The following is a 14836-nucleotide window of genomic DNA, read 5'->3' as shown; positions in this document are numbered from 1 at the left end:
CTTTCTCCTGGTTAACCAACATGTTATACTCCCATGGAGAATAATAAAAAGAAATCAGGAGTCTTTCATGAAAATTTAAGTGGAATAAAACCTTGTGATATAATTAGGAGATGCCTGTGGACTTCACTTGAGCTTTATTCGTTTCCATCAAGGCAGAATTTAGTGCAGAAGCCCAGCCAAGCCTCCATTTGCTTTCTCTTGATTTTTATTTCTTTTTAAATTCTTACTATTTTTATATTACAGCTTCAATGAACCAGAAGCCCCTTGGGAGAGCAGCTTTCCTCAGCTCAGTTGTTGATTTAGGATTGTTGTAGGATTTCTCTGCAGTGGGAAATGACAGCAATTTTAGAGCTACTTAATGATGCCTGTTAATCGGAGAATTTGGATTTGCTTTGTGCTCATCTCGCTTTCCCTGCCCCTTTCTGGGCTCAGTTTAAAAAAGGAAAAGGACATTATAAAACCTGGCTTAGGCTTGGCCAGCTGGGGACACTTAGTGAGGTTTTGGCCAGCAAGGGTCACAGTTTGCACAGGGTGGATAAATTCTCCTGTCTCTGCAGAAAATCGAGTCCCCTGCATGGCTGTCACTGCTGAAGGGACATCTCTTGTTTTCCCGGGGCTTTGCCAAGCTCTGCTCAGAGATCTCCCTCCAGGAAGGTGCTCCTTGTTTGGGTAATACCAGAATATTTTATACACTCAGAGCCTGCTGTTTCTTATGTTACAATCACAGTGGTTGAAGTTTTGGGGTTTCATTCAATCACTGTTGTACTTTTAATGTAGAAAATCTGTTTTTCTGTGTGAAATCCCTGTAATTAGTAAACAACTCCAGCCCAAAGTGATCCTTGGTAGGTCAAGGTTTGCAGATTCTTTCAAAATAATCTTTGCCAGGATTTGTTTGTTTATTATGCAAAATAAACATCACTTACAGCCCTCAGTTCTGCTGGTGTTACCTTGAAATTTCTTCTGCTTGAGAAAACTTTACCCACCCAGATATTTGCAATGGCCTTAAGGTAAAGGAGGGGAGTTTTAAATGGGATTTGGGGAAAATTGTTCCCTGTGAGGGTGGGGAGACTGTGGCACAGAATTCCCAGAGAAGCTGTGGATTCCTGGAAGTGTCCAAGGCCAGCTTGGAGCACCCTGGGGCAGTGGAAGGAGGTCCTGCCCGTGGCCTTAATGCCAGTATCACCTTTCAGGGCTTTCCTAATCTTGAAGGATAATCTGGAACGTCTTTCCAACCCAACTCATGCCATGATTCTCTACAGCCCTGAAAAATTCAACAGGACTGGAAGGAAGTCCTGCCCGTGGCCTTAATGCCAGTATCACCTTTCAGGGCTCTCCTAATCTTGAAGGATAATCTGGAACGCCTTTCCAACCCAACTCATGCCATGATTCTCTACAGCCCTTAAAAATTCCACAAGACAATAACAAACCAAGACATGAACACCTGGACTAAAACTCAGACTGGCAAAGCTCCCTGGTGAGTTTATGAACACCTAGACTAAAACCCAGACTGGTAAAGCTCCCCTGATGAGTTTATGCACACCTGGACTAAAACCCAGACTATTCCCTGGTGAGTTTATGAACACCTAGACTAAAACCCAGACTGGTAAAGCTCCCCTGGTGAGTTTATGAACACCTAGACTGAAACCCAGACTGGTAAAGCTCCCCTGATGAGTTTATGCACACCTGGACTAAAACCCAGACTGGCAAAGCTCACTTTGTGAACACCTGGACAGGTGAGTTTATGCACACCTGGACTAAACCCCAGACTAGCAAAGCTGCCACAGGAGTTTCACCTCTGCAGGACAGGGGAACAAGGCCTGACCATGCCCAGGGCGGGCTCTGGCCCTGGGTGGGCTCCCAGGTCTGGGATCCATTAGAGCCCAGCATTCTCCCAAAGCCAGGGATGAACTCTCCTGCAGGAACCTGAGCATGGCAGGAGCAGCACAAAGTTAATCAAGCACTGATCCTCCCAATCCACTTAATCACAGCCAGCTGCTACTTAAAGCCTCAGAAGAGCAACATCCCCAGGGCAGCCCTTTTGGAGGAGGGGAGAAGCCCTTCAGAGCAGCCTGGATGGGAGAAGGGCATGAAAAAGTTAATAAAATAAAAGTTAATTCCCTCAATCAAGGAGGGAGGGAATAGTTCTGGGAAGTTCTAAAGCTTCCAATATTAATTTCTTCCCGCCTTCCCAGCTGCTGATCCCTGGAAGGCATTTGATTTGTACTAAAATATTTGCTCAGAACCCAGGTTTCCTCCTGCAGTGTACACAGGCCGTGTGGTGCCTGAGACTTGGCTGTGGGATTTTTCCCTCTTTCATTCCAAGTGTCTCTAAAAATCCTAAGAACCCCGACCACGCCACTCCAGTTTACGTTGGCTGGGTAATCTTGTCCTCATTTTTTATTTCTTTTTTTATTTTTTAAATTTTTGAGGGATGTATGGTCTCTTGGCCATGTCATCCTCTCAGCACAAAATCAGGCCTCTTTTAACAAATGTGTTATTCCCCATTTGAACTTTATTGGGCTGGAACGGTTGGAGGGGTTCTGACAGGATTTGAGGTGTTTCAGCTTCCACAGAGGAAATCCCTGAGTACATCACAGAGGCCTCTTTGCAAAACACTTCATGGGATGGAGGAAAACGCTTCTCTTCCTGAATTCTGGCTGGGGAAGCTGAGATCCTGATGGATTGAGTGACTTGATCAAATCAGTTTTAGACTGGGGGGTTGTGGCAGAGCTCAAGTTTAAATCAGATTTAAATCCAAGGTGAATCCACATTCCCAGTGCTGGAGTCACTGCGTGGATGAGGGGTTGTGGGGTTCAGAGAGGATCTGCTGGGAGAACATTTAATTATTTATCATTTAACATTTGGACCTTTAATTATTAATCTCAGCTGCATTGAGACATCAACTTGCTCCCTCAGGAATTTAGGAATGCTCTGAGAGCAGCATTTAGGAATAATCAGATTGTGGGTGGTGTTATTGGGATGGAGTAAAAATCTGCAGGCTCTGACAGTGAAAAGGTGATTTTGGTGGGTCTCCCTTTGTCCCCTGAGAGCTCCCCAGCAGGTCTGGCCTGGATTCCCATGGGGATGAAGATGCTGGTCCAGCCTGGAGCAGATTTCCCACTTTAGTTCCCATATTATGAAACAAAACTCCAGCTTTAACTCCAGGCTGCCACAAGCAGCTGTTTTTTAAAGGAAAGAAAGTTGTCATCAGCAGCAGCTCCCTTTCCTTCTGCTGCATTCCCACTTTTCCATGAATCTGCAAACATTTTTAAAATGCAAAGCACCGCTCAGCAGTTTCCCATTGTTGCTTTTCCCTTTGCCATGGCAAACACATTCCACAATCCTTCCCCTAATATTTGGTTTTCTGCAAAGTTTTCCACCAGAGAAATATTCCTGCATATTAAAAAAGCAGTGTTTTGGACATACCACAGACTTGTACTTTTTTCATAGAACAGAAAATATAAACATTTTAAATAAATATTGATGTTTTTATACTCACACACCCACACCTGCATCCTGATGCATTCTCAATGCACCATGATATGGAAAAACACCCTGGAATCATCAGAATTCTGCTAAAAATTCATGGTTCTTTTGAAGGTACCTTGTAAAAATCATCTGGGCTCTATTTGGTGTTCTATTTTAAAGGAATTTGCAACAGGAAAATGCCACTTTCCTGCTGACAAAACACCTGAACTAAACCAGGATTTTGGGGGATTCGACCAAATTCATGTCAGATATGGGGGTGGAATTTGGGGGGAAGGACTTTGGGGGATTTGGGGGTGGAATTTTTCATGTGGCTGCAGGGAAATCTGATTAAAGCTGGGATTTGTTTATTTCCAGCTTTGTGTTTCCCATATTTTCTAAGAACTGCTCCCTAATTAATGAGCAGGGGGGCCATGGCTGCCTCTCCAGCTGTGCTCTGCAGTGCAGATGTGGCTGAGCATCCCCCAAACCCCTTCCCACGGGGATTCTTTTCCAGTGGAAACGTCCTTGGTGAGTGACAGCCCGGTGAAAAGCCAGGCTGGGCTGCTGGGGACAAGTCCTGTCATCAGTCACCAGCCACCAGCATGGCCCCAGTCATTCAAAACCAAATGGGAGAGAACGGTTTCAAGGAGCTGAATTTATTTTTCATCCATCATGAAAGAGTTGATTTAGGTGGGGGGACATTAAGGAGATGGAGTGATGCTCAGGAGAGAGCTGGAGCGTTAATGGATACAGCTCTGCTCAAAACTCCCCTTCTAAGGGCATTTAAAAAGTGATTTATTCTCACCACACACCTGAAAATCTGCAAGGCTTGGCCTTGCTGCAGCCAGAGCCAGGAAAGACATTAAACACGTGCTCAAATAAACTCAGCAAGGCAGTGCTGCTGAACTCTCTGAGCTGGGGACTTGCTGAGTCCAGCTTATTTTAAACTCAGTCACCCAGCTTATTTTAAACTCTATGTTTTCTTATTTTAAACTTATTTTAAACTGTGTTTTCTTATTTTAAACTGCATTTTCTGTAGCCAAAATCACTGCAGGCCTCACGTTTTCCATCTCCACTTCCCACCTGCTGGGAATCCCTGTAAACAATTTCAGCCCAAGGTGATCCTCAACAGATCAGAGTTTGCAGAATCCTTTCAAAATACCCTTTGAGAGTATTTATTGTATTAAAGAGAAGCTGTGGCTGCTCCTGGACTCCTGGAATAGCCAAGGCCAGGTTGGACAGGGCTTGGAGCAGCCTGGGATAGTGGAAGGTGTCCCTGCAGGGGGTGGGACAAGATCTTTAAGGTCCCTTACACCCCAAACCATCCCACATTTAGTATCTGTGGTACTAAAATCAGTGATTGTTAGACGGAGCTTAGCACAGCACACAAACTTTTGGAGAGTTTTTGGAGGCCTTTGCAAACAGTTGGGTTCCGATGGGATCTGAAATGACACTCAGAGATGGGATTTTGTGGGAAATGACTCTCAGGGATGGGATCTGGGGACAAATTACTCTCAGGGAACTCCTCTGACTGCCAGGAATTCTCCTGGCCAGGTTTGCACTCCACCTGGGCATGGGGAGAAGCAGCACAAGAAATTTGCCCTTTTCATGGTGAACTCAATCTCTGCCAAGCCCCTGCTCCCCAGAGTGCCTGGTGCTCAGTGAAGGAGCAGCAAACACGGATTTGGGCCCCTGAAATTCTCACCCCACAGCCCTGAGCACTGGCTGGGGACAGAGGGCAGCCCCATCCCTGGCAGAGCTGTGCACTGGGAGAGCTCCCTGAGATCACATGGAAAAGTTTAACACTACCCCTGCAAGCTTTTGGTGCATGAAGGCTGGAAAAAAAAACCCCTGCAGAACATCCTTAAAATGTAAAACATCTTGGTCCTTTAATAATCCCGTGCGGTATGTTTTCACTTTAGCAATAATTGTATTTTCTTTTTGCGTATTTTATTTAACAACATTTCAGGGCCTGGCTAATCTGTTCCATCTGGAGAGGGAGTGAACAATGTGCTGAGCACAGGAACAACTGCCTTTATCAGGCAGGGCTGCTTGGCAGCAGCAATCCAACACCCGGCAGAATTCCCGGCAGGAATTGTGGTCCCACCTACCGTGGGCACCTCTGTGCTGCCATCAGCAGGTGGCAGGAAGGGGCAGAAGTAATTTGGTGTTGAATTTCGTCAGTGGATTTTAGTGTTGAATTATGTCAGTGGATTTTAGTGTTGAATTTTGTCAGTGGATTTTGGTGTTTAATTATGTTTGTGGATTTTGCTGTTGAATTATGTCCGTGAGTTTTATTGTTGAATTATATCAGTGGATTTTATTGATGAATTTTGTTAGTGGATTTTAGTGATGAATTTTGTCTATGGATTTTAGTGTTGAATTATGTCAGTGGATTTCAGTGTTGAATTATGTCAGTGGATTTTATTGCTGAAGGGTGTCTGTGTGTTTAACAGTAATTGAGGGGAGATAAGTCAAAATCCTACAACGGACAAATAATTGAGTCGAAGTGAAGCTGGTGGAGGTGCATTTATGGGTTTTATCACAGTTTTCAAAGCAAACAAAGCACCCTGAGTGGATTTACAGGTGTGACAGCTGACAGGATTGTTGGAGTCCTGGCTGCTGAGAATTGGAGACTTTCCTGTGCTGCCAGGCACTGACCCCCAGGAGAACACTGCATTGACCTGAGGCCCTGAGGAAGCTTCCAAAATGGAATGGTTGAACCAAGATTATAGGTGTGGAGTTTAAATTAAAAGTGTATAATATCACATAGTAGAAAACTTATAGTTTGACGGTTTAGAGTACAGTAATATATATAAAGCAAAATGGAGGTCTTAAGGTGGAGGCTGCTCCTTCTTCTTCACAGGTTTGGGTGGTTTTGTGTAATTGGATAAAAAAGTCCCCATTGTGGGCATGGGTGGTTGGTTATTGGGTCAAAAGTAAAAATAATGTAGGTGTCATTTCTTAATTGGACAGTTTATCCTTAAAAGGCCTTGTAGAGAGAGATGGGACTCCATTTTTAGTTTGTTAGAGTGAAGTGCTGCAGAACTCAGAGTTTGTGAGATTGTGACATAGATAAGAACTGATAAACATGTGAGTCCAACAGGAAGTACCCTCTAGAATATTTAATCCTGATTTTAGGATTAAAAGGAGCAAAGACTCACAGAGCCCCCAAACCACCCCACAGTGACATCAAAAGCTGCTCCCCATTCCCAAATGGCACAGGTGTGGCTGCCAGGAGGTTCCTCCACATTCCCCTCCCCAGGAAAGGTGGGAATCCCTGTGGAATGCAGCACCTCGTGGAGAGGATCACCCCGCTGGTGACTGAGCAGTGACACCAGGCTCAGCACAAAAATGTGCAGGGTAAATTGGGAGAGCCAGCCAGCCAGGAAAGGCGTGGCTGCCCTGCCCTGGCTGCTCCATGGGGGAACACTCAGGCTGGCAGCGATGCAGAAATGAAGCTGGACTGATGAACACCTTGGGTGAGCCTGGGGCTGGAAAAGGAGCAGGCAATTCAAACATTTCCAGGAGAAAGGAGGTAACTTTTATAGTAGCAACTCAATTTTGAGCAATCCAGCTGCTTGAATCCACAGGGCAGGGAGGATTATTCCTGCAAGTCCCAGGAGGAGGGGATGTGGGAGATGCTAGGCAGGCAATTGTTTGGGATTATCTAATTTATGATGTCACTTGGCAGTTTATTCCTGGGATATCTCATCACACAAACGCTGCTCTTCTGATTCCCCACCGCATGCAAAGCATCGTGTTTGATTTCCTGTTCTTTATCATTTTTACATTACTGCAGAAATCCCACACTCCCCATCAGTAACAGCTTGAATAAAAAAATCCAGGGGAAGGAAAAGAAAACAACCACGCTTGGAGGCTACATCTCCAGGCACGGAGGAGTTCCTGCTCCCTGCTGACACCCACGGAGCTGCACACATTTATTGCAAGTGAGGACACACTGCATGGAGGGCAGTGTTTGTTTCTCCACCAAAACCCTCTCTGATATTCCTGGGGGCACCATCTGGAGCAGGGGGGTGGTGACACGGCCAGAGAGAGGCAAGAAACTGGGATTGTTGCACAGGAAAGAGGAGGCCACCCCTAACCCACAAATATTCCATGGGGGACTGTGATTCTCCAGAGGATGGGCTGTCATTGTTTTGTGAGGGAGATCAAGAAGGATGCCAATTGCTCTTTATACATTTAAAAATAGCTTTAACTAAAAAAAAAAATAAAATAATAAAATCAAGTGGGAATGAGCAAAGTCAGGAGGATAAGTGTGGCTTTCTTGAAGCAAACAGATGACGAATCTATTCCTGGGTGACAGAACCCACCCCTCCCGCCCAAGCCAGCCCCCCAGGAGTAGAAATGGATTTCATATCACATTTCACAGTCGGTTTCTCCTGCCTCCCCCTATGCCAGGCCCCTCCCAGGCACACAAAGGCAGCAGCTCCATTTGCTGCCCTCTCCTCGTGGCTTTGTGTGGGAGGCGCAGCGGCCCACTGTGGGAACCCCGAGGATTGAGATTGCTCAGTCAAGCTTGCCCGGGGGCTGCAGGCCCACTAAATCACGCCTGACAGACCATTGTTGCCAGGGGGGCTTTTGTTGGGGTTGGTTTTTTGGGAGTGGCGTTGGTTTTTCCCTGCCATGGCTGGGAGAGGGGCTGGAGAGGGGCCCTGGCGCTGGGCCACTGCACCACAAAGTGCTTTCAATGGCCACATTCCGGCTTTTGTTTTCCTTTCCTGATTATCCAGTGGCTCTAAATATGGTAATGAGCTTTGCATCTCCCTCAGGTTCCTGCGTTTCCAGCTTACCTGGGATTTTCCCTGCTGGAGCATCCCAAGGCTCCTCCATCCCTGTTCCTCCCCCTCCCTTCATGGCCACATCATTTAGGGCTAAATTTGCACCTCTTGCTTCACCCTTTGGAAGATCTGGGCTTGGTTTTTCCTGCTGGCTGATCCATCACCTCAGGAAGGAAAAGAAAGATCCTGGAGAGCCATGATCTAGGGAACTGTTGGATATTTGGGAAGAGAGGGATTGGAATGACACTTGGTGTTTGCCAGGTCTTCCTGAAATGATGCAGGGACAACAGAGAATAATAAATAAATAAATATTAAAAGTATAAAATATATTATTATTATATAATAATTAAAATAATAAATAAATTATCAATATTGCCAAAATAAAGCAAATCAAGAGCATCTTGTCATGTCATCAGGGGCCTGGGACACATTTGTACCCTGCAGATCTCACAGGTGGCTCACACACGTAAACATTATCCACACTCATGTAGAATTTCAAATATCAAACAGTTTTAAACAGCAGAACCATCAGTTCCACGTGCTGCTGATAAAACCACAATGATGCCACTTAGGAACTTCTTTGGCCTGAAAAGAAAGGGGCTGTCACTGGAGGCGTGGCAGAGGTGACACTGCCAGGCAGTGAACACGATTTTTGTGATGCCTCCTTGATCTTGAAGAGTTGCAGGTCTGGGCTTCCCTTCCTCTGCACGGCCTCCATGTGCACCCCAGGCATGAGGAATTTTCTTTGCCTGCCTCTCTGAGTTTCAGCTGCATGTCCTTCCTCCAGGACGGGTGCCAAAGTCCCAGATGTGCAAGATGGGAGAGGAACACCAGGACACGGAGGAGCCTGGGCTTGGATTTTTCAACAAGCACTTGACATCCCCATGGTGCTGTTTATTTCCCTAAAATCCCACCTGTGCACTGGAGGATTTCCAGCCAAGCCCAGCTGGGAATGAAGCCAAGGGATGAGGAGATCCGTGGAGGCTTTTACACCTTTCAAAGACAGCCCTGAAACTGCAGCTTGAGATAAACCAAGCCTTTCCTTTCCTTTCCTTTCCTTTCCTTTCCTTTCCTTTCCTTTCCTTTCCTCATTCACAAGTAATTTGAAGTTGATGTGGAGTAGAAGGGATGTTTCAGTTCAGGGAAGCTAAAAAGAATCCAGGAGATGAACATGCTTCCAAGAAAGGCCAAAATCAACTTTAAGATGTAGGAAAAGTGAAAATTCCTGGAGTAATTCAGGAACAGAGACAAGTAATGTGTTGGAATAAATCAAAGATAAAAAGAAAAGAAGGCACTGAAGCCCAAAACATTTCCAACTTCTCCTTTCTTAAGAAAAAACTGAGTTTCAATTGGCTGAAAGAGTTTTTGGATATCTGTGCATTAAATTTGCTTTTTTCCTTGTCCTCCATTCCTTTACAAAACTAAAAAAAAACCCCCACAGTAAGTGAAAGAAAAAACACTCACAATCTGTTACTTCTGTAAGGAGAGAGGCAGCATGGTGACACTGATAACTTCTTGGGGAAAAATAAAAAAGGGAAAACAAAATATTCTGAGCAGCTTTGGCAGGAGCCGATGGAGCCCACGCTCGGATTTGTGCTGTGGGAAAGAGCCTTGGCCAGGCTGGGTCTGTGTGCAGCCATCAGTGTCCTCCCTGTCAAAACAAATGTGTTTATCTCCTTTGAAACACTCTGCAGAAGAAATTTTCTCCAGAAGGCTGAAATCCTACAAATTTCATCACTTTTGCTGGAAGGGAAAGATGGGAAGATAGACATTAAAAATAAAAACCCCAACCCAAGCTTTTGTTGAGCTGGGCTTTGGGAGGCAGGAGCAAACCAAAGCATTTGGTAGCAATTAATATGCCCTGTCCATTTGCAGTTTTAATTCCTGTGCAGATGCAGAGCGTTGTTATTCTAATAACTTCCTGTGGTGCTCCCTTTTTCTGGAAAGCTCAACGCCAATTAAAATGTGATCCATCACCCAGTGCTGCTGAAACAAAGGGGAATGTCCAGCTCCCTGCCACAGCCATGAAAAATCCCAGTCAGTCAAAAGAAGACCCAGGAGAAAGGGAGAAAAACAAAACGAAACAACAACAACAAAAAAAGCATTCAATTCTTCCCATTTCTGGAAGAAAGAGCAGAAGAAAATGTTCTTTTGTGTGAGTCTTGTAACAGGAACAGACTGAGGCGATTTGGACAATGTCAGGAGGCAGCAGCCAGACTTGCACTCAGCAGAAAGGTGGGTTAATCAATGGATCTGTGACAAAATAAATGGATCCATGACAAAGTGTGGATGTCCCCGCTTGGGGATGGGCTGGGAGGGGCAGATGCAGCTCAGCTCTGTCCAGGAGCTGCCAGGAGCCAGGGAATTCCTGCCTGGATTTGGGCACATGCTGCTCTCCCCAGCCCTGCTGCCAGCCCGGCAGGAAAGCCAAGGTGGGCACTCCTTGGTGGCTCAGCAGCTAATTGAAAACTTGGCTGGCTTCTTCTCCTGCCCTGAGTGATGGAGCTGTTGGAACCCTGGCTGCTGAGAATTGGAGACTTTCTGTGCTGCCAGGCACTGACCCCCAGGAGAACACTGCATTGACCTGAGGCCCTGGAGAAGCTTCCAAAATGGAATGATGGAACCAAGATTATAGGTGTGGAGTTTAAATAAAAGTGTATAATATCACATAGTAGAAAATTTAGAGTTTCGTGTTTTAGAATATAGTAATATATGTAAAGCAACATAGAATATTTAGAAGCTAGTCCTTCTTCTTCCCCTTCTTCTTCATGGGTTTAGGTAGTATTGTGTAATTAAATAAAAAATCTGCATTGAGAGTCTCAAGTAGTTACTGAGTTAAAAATAAAAATAATTTAAGTGTCATTTCTTAATTAGACAGTTTATCCTTAAAAGACCTGATAAAACGAGAGATACAACTCCATTTTTAGCTTATTAAAGTACTGCAGAACTCACAGTTTGTGAGACTATAATATAAATAAAAACTAATGAACGTCTAAGTCCAAATAAAAAATATCATCTCACACATTTAATCATGCCCTTAACAAAAACAAATAAACCAAAAAAAAAAAAACAACAAACCAACAACAACAAAAGAATCAACAGGAGCTGCCTCTGGAATGCAAATGAGTTCCACAGAGAGGGCTGAGTGCTCCTGTTGGGATGCAGGACATGACTGGGCCACCAAGGATGGGTTTGGCACGGCTCTGGTTTCCAGGCACCATCCCAACACATCCCAGAGCAGCAGCAAGCAGGATTGTTGGAGCTCTGGGTGCTGAGAATTGGAGACTTTCTGTGCTGCCAGGCACTGACCCCCAGGAGAGCACTGCACTGACCTGAGGCCCTGGAGAAGCTTCCAAAATGGAATGATGGAACTGGGATTGTGGGTGTGGAGTTTGGGTAGAAGTGTGTGATATCACAGGGTGGAAAACTCAGAGTTTAATGGTTTAGAATATAGAAATATACATAAAGCATACATACATCCACGTTTTAGGGTGGAGATCTTCTTCACCTTCTTCTCCATGGGTTTGGGTGGTTTTGTGTAATTGGACAGAAAGCTCCACATTGTGGACTTCGAGTGATTAGTTATTGGGCTAAAAGTGAAAATAATTTAGGTGTCATTTCTTAATTGGATAGTTTGGCCCAGACCTTGTAGCAAAAGACTGTTGGCCATTTTGTGCCTTTTAGTGAAGAACTGAAGAACTCACTGCCGTGAGATTGTAACATTGACAAAAAATAATAAACACCTGAGCCTGCACATCAGCTATCGTCTCCAGTGCCTTCAATCCTGACCTTGACAGAGGTAGAAAAAGAAGCTGAAAACTGGGATTTAATGGTGCCCTGTGTGAGGACACCTGGATCTACTCCATGGACCCAGCCCCTCCCAGGGATTGGCTTTTCCTGGGAATTGTGGACACTTTTCATGCCATAGATGTTCCAGAAATGGCTGGAGATGGCACTTGACAATGTGGTGTTCATCCAGAGGTTGGGCTTGATGATCTCAGAGGTCTTTCCCAACCCAAATTATCCTGGGATTCTCTGATTTCTGCTGTCCTCAGACCAATGGGGCACCATCTGCTGAAGGATGCTCAGCACCTTCAGAGGCACTTGGCATTCTCCAGGTTCTCCTTGGCTGCTCCATCAGTGTTGGAATTGCAGAATGTGGAGTTCCTGAGCTCAGCTTTAAGGGATATCAGCTGGAAAAATAGGTTGCTGATTTTCCAGGAAGATTCTCAGCAATTCCAGAGATCAGGGTGGGGAGAGCTCTCTCCAGCACTGAGTGAGGCTTGCAAAGCCTCTGTGTTCCCAACTGCCCATTTCCATCATATTTATTGGCATCAGGGGACACTGGGGTGATGGGAGGGGTGGGTTTAGGGCCTGTGGCATTTCTGGAGTACAAAATCAGTGGTTAATTAATTAAATAAATCAAACACAAACTGTTCAGCCCTGAAGGAACCACGTCCTTATTCACACTCAAGCGCAGTGTCTTAATCCCAAGACTAAATCAGAGCTGAGATAAAATAACCATCTTGTCCCTTTTGTACTTTGCTGAGGACAAGCTCTGCCCTTCAGAGACAGACCAGAAATAAAGACAAGCAACAGCTTTGCCTGTTCCAGCACCAAAATCAAGCCCACAAACCAATTTTCAACGGAGCAGCCACATGTGTGCTCTGGAGGTGGGTCAGGAGGGCAGGGCAGGGACTGCAGGGAAGGAAGGAGGGTTGTTTGTTTATTTATTTCTCCCCTCTCCAAGGCTGTTTTCTGCAGGCAGGAGCCCTTGCCAAGTCTATTTACAAAGTTCAGCCCTGGGATCGTGAGAATTGCAGCTCGAGGCAGCTCTGCCTCGGGGGCTCAGCGCTCACCCCATCACAGATGGTCCTTCCTCTTCCTCCTCCTCCTCCTGCCTTTCCTCCTGCCCTGGGGGAGGCAGAGTTGAGGGAAACCACAAACTGGAGAAAATACAGCCGGGGAAAAGTAAAGACTTTGTGTCTTCATTGCCACCTGCATTTGTTATCATAATATATTTCTTAATTCTTTCATGTGGGACTGTTCATATCATTTCCAGAGCTGAAGAGAACATTCTCTCTGAGGGCCATAAGCACCAATCTAGGTGAATGTCTGGCCTGGAAAAAGCCCCAGGATACCCATTCCCACATTTCACTGGCATCCTGCTGGCACCAAATTTTAGTTCATGGAGCACAGCTGGAAGCAACGTAAATAGATGCAGTTCTGAGGAGTTCACAATAAATACACAACTTAATCCCATCCTTAAATCTGTCCAATTCCTGCTCATAACCTGGTTAATCAGGGGTGTGAGGAGCCTCAACTCTATCCCAGGAAAGCCTTGGAAATTCAGTGCTTTATTTTACTGCAATCCATGGGACCAAGCTCAAGGAAAAGCAGGATGAACAACATCTTCCTTCTCCTTTGTGATGAAAATTTATATTTTTATTGGGGAAATTAATCTAGGAACAACAGTGGTGTCACATCATCAGCCCAATGTGTCTGGATATTCCTTTCTCAATTTTTCCCTTGAGGGAGATCCTGGGCTGCTTATTAATGGTACTGACTTTGCTTTATCTGATAAATCTTAAATGCATCAACAATTTTCCCAATCTCAGGGATGATTTAAGTGTCTAAATATGCCCATTACTAAGTGGGAAAAGAAGTGTTTTATGTTAGTTATTATGTTTATTTTCAATATTTAACATCATTCAATGAATATATTTTTAATATTTTTTCATTCTGGTTGTTACCGGTAAAAACATTAAAATTAAGGGTCTGGTCACCTGAAGAATTCTGCAGCAGACTGAAAAAGGAATTGAAATCCACATTTGTCCATCTGCAATATGTTCTCTACAGAAACATCAGGTCAGGTTCTCCCATGTCTGAGTGAGATTTATTGTGCCATTACCAATCCTGGATGGATCATGTAACTTCAGGACATGGATGTGTAATCCTGGAAACTGGCAAAAACTCTGGCAATTTGTGCAATGTGTTTTTTTCTCTTGCTGTCCTCCAGTGTCATTCCTTTTATTCTTTCCTTCATGCTCTCCTAAGGAAGTACTTTATGAAACCAAAATTTTAAAGGAAAACTCTGTTCTTGCCCCAGTTTTTGTGATCTGAACACAATCAGGCTGTAATCACAAACACACAGGGCAAGGAGAGCACAGAAACTTCTTCTTGGGGGGACTTTTAAAAGATTATTTTTTGGGAAACCTCTCCAGATTTGAGGATCACCTAAAATCTATTGGGTGAGATTTTGGGAATCTCTCCCAATTTGGGGATCACCCCAAATCTATCACATGAGACTTGAAGAATCTCTCCAAATTGGGAGATCACTCCAAATCCATCAGGTGAGACTTGGGGAATCTCTCCAGATTTGGGGATCATCCCAAATCCATCACCTGAGACTTGAGGAATCTCTCCAAATTTGATGATTGCTTCAAATCCATCACCTGAGACTTGTGAATAAACTTATTTCATTTCAGCAGCTGATTGCAAGTGACGTCCCCAAGAATATTCACCAAAGATACATAAAAATAAATAAAGACAATGTAAAATCTTGC

Source organism: Passer montanus, unplaced genomic scaffold (assembly GCF_014805655.1).
Source record: "Passer montanus isolate IOZ18808 unplaced genomic scaffold, ASM1480565v1 scaffold35, whole genome shotgun sequence".
Lineage (NCBI taxonomy): Eukaryota > Metazoa > Chordata > Aves > Passeriformes > Passeridae > Passer > Passer montanus.
This window is presented reverse-complemented; position numbering follows the sequence as displayed.